Source organism: Pinus tabuliformis, chromosome 1_1 (assembly GCF_031772625.1).
Source record: "Pinus tabuliformis cultivar Carrire ecotype Pingquan chromosome 1_1, CPIR1, whole genome shotgun sequence".
Classification (NCBI taxonomy): Eukaryota; Viridiplantae; Streptophyta; class Pinopsida; order Pinales; family Pinaceae; genus Pinus; species Pinus tabuliformis.
The window spans coordinates 410,206,433-410,216,687 of NC_142297.1; the positions used below are offsets into that span (position 1 = coordinate 410,206,433).

The following is a 10,255-nucleotide window of genomic DNA, read 5'->3' on the forward strand; positions in this document are numbered from 1 at the left end:
TCAACTTAAATTGAGACAAATAGATTGTATATGATATCTAGAGCTTCATCAACCTCTTCATGACCTTTAGACCCCTTATTTTCATTTTTTTCTTTAAACCACAACCTTTTCAGCCAGGACGCAACAAATCCCCTACAGTATAAGCACAACAAGATCTTGTTTGATATCTAGGGAATCTAAGGAGGATGAATAAAGAAATCGATGGATTTTTAAAATCCATAACACATATTTATAACCGTAATGATGACTTTTCACATTTAAAAAATTCCAAGCAAAACACAAGGGAGAAGCACATCAACAACCTTACACCTTTGGTACTTGCAAGTAGTGACAAGGATATGAAATACAATCTAATTTTACTATGTAACTAACTAAGAAGACCCTAATAAATTTTCCCAATGATGACAAACCAAACCCAGTATTACCTTTATCTATGACTTGGATGACACATTAACCCTAGACTTACTAAACCTATACTTTTCATGAAATTGATGACTTGATGTCTTTCATCGCTCAAAATTTTAATATATCCTATCCTAAATTGACACTATAAAATTGATCTCACACTCTTCAAAAAAACTAAGGACTTGATCTCTATGAGATCATAGCAACACTTTTGCAAAGTGACCAAAATGATGAAAAGACTAGACCTAACTTTGATTACTATAGCATAGGAATCTAATGATGGCTCCAATGGGGATGGAATCCTCCCTTTGTGGTGCAAAATAACACTATATACTAGTAGCCTAATCCATTGGGACACTCCCAATCCTGCAACATGTTCCTACTCTGCAAGCCTAAGAACCAAAACTTGATTCCAAACTTAAACTAAATTGTAACTGAATGCTCAAAATAACTATTGCTTCAATCTAAAAACACATTCTGAAAATTGAATTAAGAATTTCTAAAAAATATTCTTAGAGTGTTGAACATTTTGGCACCTATATCATACTATATCCATCTAATCAATCCAATCATGTAAAAGCATATTCCTGATATAGCCAATCAAATAAATGGCTACTTGATTTCACTTTACTTTTAGCTCCTCCAAGCACGAATAGAAATTTGGAACATGACAACTCAATCTGCCATCTGAAACTAATCCCTATGTTGGAGAATAACACAAAACCAACCTTCTCTGATGAACACAGTAAACTGGAAAAAGGATCTTGGAAAACATGAAAAACCACGTCCTTTTGATGACCTAAGCCAAAAAGAAAAACTTCATTCCTAATGGTTGGTTAGTCTTGGTATATGTCTTCAGTTTCAAGGTCATTCTCAAAAAAATAAGAAACAAATTGTTGTCTTCTTGTCTCATGTACATCAAAGTAAGACTTGCATATCATTGAACATATTCAAATAGAACATCGACATAATGTGCATCAGAAACATACAAGATAGACTTTCTTGCGATTCATTAAGAATATCATTTTGGCCTTTAAAAATATATGAGTTTGTCAATTCCAAGGATGTAAAATCATTAATTATTTCAATGTCGTCCAAGGATTTTAAAACATCCTTCTTTTCTTCAATATTTCCTTAAGAGTTTTCATGCATCCAATATTAAAACTTTGATTTTCATAGGCTTCCTTGACATTATTTTCTTGAAACAAAGATTCAAAAAATATGGAATTTTAAGAAAAATTTGATTGGATATCCTCACTTGAAATCTGAACATCTTTATGGTATGCAAAAGAAGGAACATGAATTTCAACATTAAAATTCTGATTAGTTTCACTTTTCGACATGGGAGTAATTATTGTTTTCTAGAAATTCTTTTGATTATCATGGCAGTCTACTTCTATATCTTCTTCCTCATGGTTAAAAGGGTTCTCATGAATAGCCTCTACAATCTATTCATCCATAAATTTATCATCTTCATAAAAACTTTTGAGGTGCTCAATAATTTGTTTTAAATGTGCAACAGTCTTTGACCAACAAGAAGGAAGAATGATATTCTATATATCTCTCATAAAATATTGTATGAAAATATATATGATAATACAAAAAATAATTTGGAAAGATTTTATACCATAATTGAGCATTTACCTCCAAGGATACCATAAACATCTTCATCAAGAAGTCCTCATGAAAGTGAACCCTTAGCTTGCGTACATGCATGTGAAATTTGAGCAAATGAAGACCAACATTGTCTCCTTTTTTCCAACTTTGAATCTAGGAAGATAAGTTTTCTAGTCTACATGAGGCATGCGATTTGGAAAACCTAGAATGTGATCTCGATTCATTGGAGCATACCTTGCAGATATAAAACTCATATTGAGCCAGTAGAGTCGTTAGTGGAACATTGAAAGTTGGATTCTGGATCTCGTTGACAATGGAGTTTCCCAATAAATAATGCACAACCTTCTTATGTCTGATCACTTTTCACCATCAGTAATAAGACTTGAAACATGATGGTTCTTTCCTGGGGAAGATGGAACCTTTCGTTCCCCGACAACGGTGCCATTATGTTAGCACTTAGTAATTCCTCCAGGCTAAGGAGAGGAACCCAAAGGTAACCACAAACCAATATTTAGGTCTTGAAGCTATCCCTTCCAAACCCAAAGAGGGTTCTCTCTTGTGAAATCTTTTGGATCTTAGGCTAGGTCTATAGATCAAGGTTGAATAATTTTAGTAATTTTATGGCAGGGGAGAGGGTAACTTCATTGGAAATGGAGTCAAATGTAGCTAAATATTTTTAGTGCTGTGATGGGAAAATGGAGAATCCTTAGACAGAGGCAAGGTAAGAAATACTTTATGGTGTATTTGTCAATTTGTTTATGGGTAGGTGAGTAGAGGAATAATGAATTTGATAATATCTAAAGCATCTAGTTGAGGATGAGCTTTAGATATTATGGTGGAGGAAAATAACACTAAAATATTTAGTTACTTATAACAGAGCACTTGAAAGTGATTCTGAAATAAATTTGTTTAACTAAACACTGAAGATATAACATTTAAACACAACCATAATAGAAGATTAAAAAACAAAAATAGGATATAAATATCACCATAAGTGATTGACACATAAAGCCTTGAACAAGTAGACTTCAACTGTCATCATTCACTAAAATTTTTAAATAGAACTGCACAATGCACAATGTCTTTTCTCTATCATACACCAACTCACCTCTCATAGGAATTTAAAAAATATAAAGGAAAAAATATTTTCCAAGATAAGGAGGCCACGTTCAACCATTTCCCTAAAGATAGATGCAGTTAAATTAATATTTAGAACTACCTGCTAGGAAATAGGGATCAAATTTATGGAAAATAGTTGTCAAATATTAGATCATATCTATTGAATAATGACAGCAGTTACAAAATGGAAGGAAGTTTTTTTATATAAGCTTTCTCTTCAGAGAAACCTCTCTCAGTTTTTAAAAATTCCTCTCACACTCCTCAGATAGTATGCCCAAATATCATGACTAAAACAGGAAGTGACGAAATCTAAAAATTAGGTTGTAAAGCTTCATTCGAATCTTCCCATCTATGAAACCTGTAAAGAAACTGAAGGAGGTTTTTTCATTTAGCTTGTGTTTGAAAAAACCTCTTTCTTTTTTCTTCCAAAATTCATCTCCATTTGGTCAAAAACTAATCTTGAAGTTGACTTCTAAAACAGTAAGAAACCTAGCAACACACTTCTTCAAAAAGAATGCCGCAGAAATGCAACAAATTTGTCATTTGCTAAATTTAGCATTTCCTTCAACTTTAATTGATCCAAGTAGATTGTATATTATTTTTGGAGCTTCATCAACCTCTTTGAGACCTTCATACCCCTTTGTTTATTTTTGTTCTTTAAACCACCACCTTTTCAGTAAGGAAGCAACAAATACCCTGTAGTATAAACATAGCAAGGTCTTGTTTGATATCCAAGGAATCTCAAGAGGATGAATAAATAAATTGATGTATTTTTGAAAGGAAAAACATGTATTTATAACTCTCCATGTGTTTTAGAACTTTCTTTAAGTTTAATGATTACTTTTCACATTTAAAAATGTCCAAGTTTGGCACAAGGGAGAAGCACAACAACAACCTTACACCTTTCGTACTTTCAAGTGGTGACAAGGGTATGACATACAATCTAATTTGAATATGTCACTAATTGAGAAAACACCACTAACTATTACCAATGATGAAAAACCAAACCCACTATTACCTTTATGCGTGACTTGGATGACACATTAATCCTAGACTTACTAAGCCTAGATTTTTCATGAAATTGATGACTTGATGTCTTTCATCACTCAAAAAATTTACTATATCCTGTCCTAAATTGACACTAAAGACTTGATATCGCACTCTTCACAAAAACTAAGGACTTTATCTCTATGAGATCATAAAAACACTTTTACAAATTGACCAAAATGATGAAAAGACTAAACCTGACTTTTATTACTATAGCATAGAACTATAACATTCTCCATAGGGTCGAAACTGCCACTCCACATATCCAAGTTTTATCTTTTCAAAAGGCCAAAACTGGTCTTCTCCAAAGTTCTGAGTAGGTCTACTTCAATGGATCCAAATTGTTCCACTCCAAGGTGAAGGTACAAGGGTCTGAAAATTTCTCTAAAAGATAACTTCTACAAGAATTATCCAAAATCAAAAACCCTTACATTAAATTTTGATCCAAAACTACAGGTATGAACCAAGAAATTATTCTTTAAACTGCTCTTACTCACTTTGCCTCAAGTATGAATGTTCTTTATTATATTCCTTTCCCAATTGGATAATCGAAATGAATATATTTATACTAGTTCGAACCTATATTTAATCGAGAAGTTTTGGGGGAGAGCTGTGAAAATTTACAAGTCTAATTACAACATCTAGAAATTTATTCTTCTAACTGAAAAATTCATTATGCAATTTTTTTCCAACGACAAACAATGAATAAATCACACTGCAATTTTTCACCATAAAAACTATGGAAAACTAAAAGCACTGGAAACTAAGAAATGTTAGCACACACACATAAAAATGACACCGTAATTTTTGGACAATTGTCCCAAAAAACTCAGTGTGGGAAAAATGGTGCAGTAGTTGATGGTTTTATTATTATGCAGTAGCAAAAATTTTGAGTATGATAAAATGGACACCAAAATTTTGTTTCTATCTAATGGAAATACTGGAAAAATTACTAAGGGAATGTTACCTTCCCGTCCAATTAATCCTGCAACAAACTGAGTCTCATAACTAGCTTTAGAACACCTCTGCACAAGCTTCTACACTCCCTCTGTGCTATCCTAACTCATGCTACCCGAAATCTTCCTCTGATGATGATGTATTTCCTATTACTGCCTTTAAAAGTGATTCTCCTGACCTCCTGGAAATTTTTCTTGTCATTGGAAGTTGAATTGACCTCACTTTTGGTTGAATCAAACTATTCTTCATAAGGCACTACACAACCATTACACAACCTCCTGGTGTATAAACTCGACCTCCTCTCCTAACTCTTACGAAAATGGAAAATCCTCCTAGAATATGCTACTTTGCTACCTACTACTCTATCACTAAATCAATCTCACTACTGAATCACCTACTACTAGAAAATCAAATTTCCTTGATCACTAAGTATCCGCAACTGGTGTATCCTCCATCTACCCATCGACCTCTTCTTAAAATATCTAGTTGGCACTTCAATGAGCATGATTAAACCTTAATCGATGGTTGAGATTATATCTAAGTAAATTTGTGTGAGTTTCTAGAGAATTCTCACCTTTCTCAAATTAATTACTCTTAATTAACAGGCTTTCCTAAGTTAGACTTAGGAAAAATGTAAATGATTGTCAATTAATTGAAACGATTTATGGGTTTTGGAGAAATCATGTGTTGTATCCTCTCCACAAATTTTGAGACTATAACATCATCTAATGCTACAAAAAATAACACTCCCTCTTCATGAGGAAGGTGTTCTTTAGCGTTGCATTGCTCAAACACCCTATATCTGCATCATCCTCCCATACACGTTGTGATCTAGATATTGGGAGCCAATATTTGAGAAACTTGAACACCTACAGAAGAAGAAAACACACAAAGAAACTCTTTATTAAAAGGAAAACATTTACAACTGCATTGTATGGATGAAACTATCCTTTTACAAGGTCATGCCCAAATTTATATCCTTTTGAGTTATAATGCCATGGGTAAATACCATGGGAAAATACCATGGATAACTACGATGGGTGGATGTGACTTTCCATTCGAATAATTCCTCCGTCCTTAGGAAGCAATTGTCCCCATTGCATAGAGTTCCCTCCTCAGAATATTTTGTTGAACATGAGCCAATGAAGAGAAGGGTTTTGTGTGGTGGACCCATAACCATGGGTTTGCGGATTACCCAAAACCAAGTTTTGTTGAAGGCAAGGGTTTTACATGGTTGACCCATAGTCGTGGGTTTGTGCATGACCCATAACCATGATGAAAAAAGATCTGATGATAGAGATACCCTATAATTCTTGTGAACTAGCTATGATAGTGACAATCTGTGGCATAGAAAATGGACTTCAATGAAAAGGGTTTTGTGTGGTTGACCCATAACCATGATGAAATAGTTTTTTTTCCAGTCTTCCTTGTCATATGTGATTGTGATTTTCAATGTAAGCGATGTTGACATTGTATGTGCTCAAACGGTTGCAACCTCATGGTAAACTTAATTCCTTTAGTTCCACTGTTGATACCTATGTTTATGTCTCAATCTTCAACATTTTTTGAGCCACTTAGAATGGAGGGAATATGAGACAAGATTTGAGCATAGGGATTCCCTCAAGTGGCTCACCTAATTGTATTGGCACTAATGTTTAGAAGTTCACCACTAAAGGTGTATGTTGGAACTGTCTTCAATCGTGTCCTTAGAATATTGAATGCAACACTTTGCTGAGGAAGTAGCATCAAAATGCTATAAAGATTTTGCAACAACCATGTTTATCATCTAGGATAAAAAATTTACAGTCTCCAATATGTGAAGATTGGTGTTTCAAGTAGATAAACAAGCTTGTATATTTGCACGAGAAACTTAACATTAATGTCTTCCTCTACTAGTGATTGAATTACAACACTTGCATGTTGATACACATGATCCAATAGGCAGAGACTTATTCTTGCCATTGGTCAATGACACTATCAAGAATACAAGGCTTTAAATAAATCTCATCCAGAAGGGCTAGACAAAGGTTGTTTTATTAGTGCCTGAAGTTCATCCAACTCGAAGAAATTAAGAAGGATTAAATTTAACGTTTGAACCAGAACTAGGGAAAAATATAAATTGACATCTCCTTCCAAGATAGTCGATACCTCTCAATACACTCATTTAACATGTAAAAGAATTCATAGCCTTTGTAGTATCAATTCTCTTGGCTTCCTAATAAATGATGCACAAGGAAGATAACAAGATGGCAAAAATGTAGTGCATCTCTTGCTATGAAAGCATGGACTTATAAAACTAGCAACACTACATCTTTAGATGGATCTGAGAGAGAATCAAGAAATGGAGGAAATGTATCATCAAGAAATGCTATGACCTATTTCTAATGCTTCTAAAAAATAACTTTCATCCAATGTAATGCCTCAATCCTTGTAGTTTTTCATTCATTCCATATTTCTCTCCTAGCAATGGTAATCATTGCTCCAATATCAAATCCCTGAATAGGCCCAGACGTAATTGCACGAATCTCTTCATTGGTTTCATGATAAAGCACTCTTAATTTCTATTCTTTGTTAGAGATGCATGGCAAAATTACTCCCATTATATCAGCATAATAAGGAACTAGCTAGTCTCCCCCAAGCTTAACAAATTCATTCATCTATGTGATGAATGTCAACTGAGTAAACTCATATGTAGAGCCATCCCTTAACACTAATATCTCATCCATGTGCCCATAATCTACCAACAATTTTTTTTTATCCCTTGTAATAATTCAGAGAGTGTGAAATCTACCTGTTGTTGTATCTTGTGGCTAGAATCACTAAGCATATTGAATAGGCCTCCAAGCAAGTCTCGAAAGAAGGCAAACACATCAACGTCAGGAACACTATCTAAAAGAATAATCCATCCCAATAATAATTGACATACAGAAGGGTTGAAAACATTCATGCGCTCCCTTAAAAGTGATATAAACTCCTCAATGCTGAAAAAATTCACATAACCATTCCTGAACTAGTCACTTTCTATAACAATGTTCTTAACCGAGAGATCTAAAAGTTTTGCAACACTTTGAACATTAGTATATGAATTTGTTGAAAGTTTGTATAGTGCATCAAAACTTTGGTTAAATAATACAATAAATTCCCCTCTTGCAAACTTTGCAATGTTATAGAGGGCTTCGCAGGCATAATAACAAACCCTACTATCTTGATTAGAGAAAGAGTTAGGAGTAGGTGGAACAATTTTCTCCAAATGTTGAGCAGCCTCTGATTCCAAACCAAAATTTGTCACATCCAACCCTATTAAACCAATTTTTCAATGATTTTCTTGAGGAGAGTAGGCAAATTCATGTGTTACCACATTCATTATTATTGATATAATTTCATGGTCACCAACAACAATCAATGTTCTGACAACTCTTTCAACCTCCAAGGTCACATTTTTTGCACTTCTCATAGAGCTTGTTTACGATACTTTGTAGCACAGATGCATCAAGAAGAGAGGATATATCTGTCATTTTTTCACTGTTGGAAGAAGATAATAATAGTGATAATGATAAAAATGTATGGCAGAATATATGTGCAAGTAAAGTTGAGCACATTCTCCCCCAATTCTTGTCCACACTCACTCTTGTCATCACACGCTTCTTCCTTTTCCTTCAAGGACACTGATGAAGATAAAAACAACACCAAAACTAATTTTCTCTTCCAAAATAATAGTAGCTATGAGTATCACATGGACAAATCAAACCTTGACTTCTATTATTGACCGCATAGCCAAAAGTTAAAAATATTAAGTAATAAATATAAAATCGCATCAAAGATCACTAGAAGTTAAAGGATAAAGCCCTAGTTGTACAGAATATGAGAAGATCATGTAATGTTGATACCTCAATGTTGCCCCCCTTCTTTCATTTCCATGATACTAGGGGTCTTTGGATAACAAATTATTTTGGCGTATTTCCCCTCTATGTGGAGTGATCATCCTCAAGATATTTTCTTCGAGTGGCTTTGTGTGGTGCACAGATGGATCTAGAGAGCAACTTCCTCTTGAGTGAAGATTTCTTATTATTTTTGTTCATGTTGAACATTGGAAAGAGACATGAAAAATGGGCTATTACAGTTAAATTTTTATTCTGTGATGCCAATTTTCATTTACTCTATCTTATCGCTCATTTTGTTACCTCTCCTCTCCTTGTGTAATGTTTCCCATGCTATCCATATGATTTCATATAAAAGGTGGTAATATGAAAAAATTGGTGTGTTTCCATTGGGTTGAGGTCAGGATTATATATAGCTGCAAGCTTATTGATTTCCTTATTGTTGTAGCTAATATTCTACCCCACTTCAATTTTGATTGCCATGGAGTCGTAGTCCGCTCTAATACCACTGATCTAGATTGTGGGGGGCAATATCTAAGAAAATGCAACACCTAGAGAAGAAGAAAGCACATAAAGAAATTAGTTTTTAAAAGGAAAACAATTACAACTCCATTGTCTGGACGAAACCACCCTTATTCAAAGTGAGGCCCAAATTTATATCCTTTTGAGTTATAATACCATGGGTGGATACCATGGGTAAATATCATGGGAAAATACCATGGGTGGATGTGACTTTCCATTCAGATCACATTATTGATTGTTGACAACTGTAGTTTCCTGTTACTATCCATCAACCATTGTGGTAACATTGATTCATCTACCATTGACTATAGTTGAACCATGATGCATATATGATGCTAATGGCACTGCATTATACAACCTATATTGCTACCAACTTTGCTTCTTCACTGCAACCCAAGTAACACTCCTTTTCATTCTTGTTGTTGTTTTTGTTGCAACTATTGCAATTGAGAGCATCCAAAATAATGAATCAATTGTACCTCTATGATGCAATTGTCTCCTGAGTCTCTGAAAACTACTAGCCTCCGCACTCTCTACTAGGAAATTTTGTTGTTGATGACTCTGCACTGTGCCTCTTTTAATGCCTTCAACACTGCTTTGTGCTCCTCATCATATGACCGCAAGTATTATGCAAGTATCACTCTGGAACTGACTGCACCAACTGAAATTGATCCTCCTACTATTGAATATTGTGGGATCATGTAGAAAAG

The 10,255-nt window shown here is 34.2% G+C and overlaps 1 pseudogene; it reads right to left on the bottom strand.

Annotated features, from left to right (window-relative positions):
- Window positions 1-6,774: 6,774 nt before the first annotated feature.
- Window positions 6,775-8,660, bottom strand: LOC149213427 (protein VAC14 homolog pseudogene; annotated as a pseudogene).
- Window positions 8,661-10,255: the final 1,595 nt, after the last annotated feature.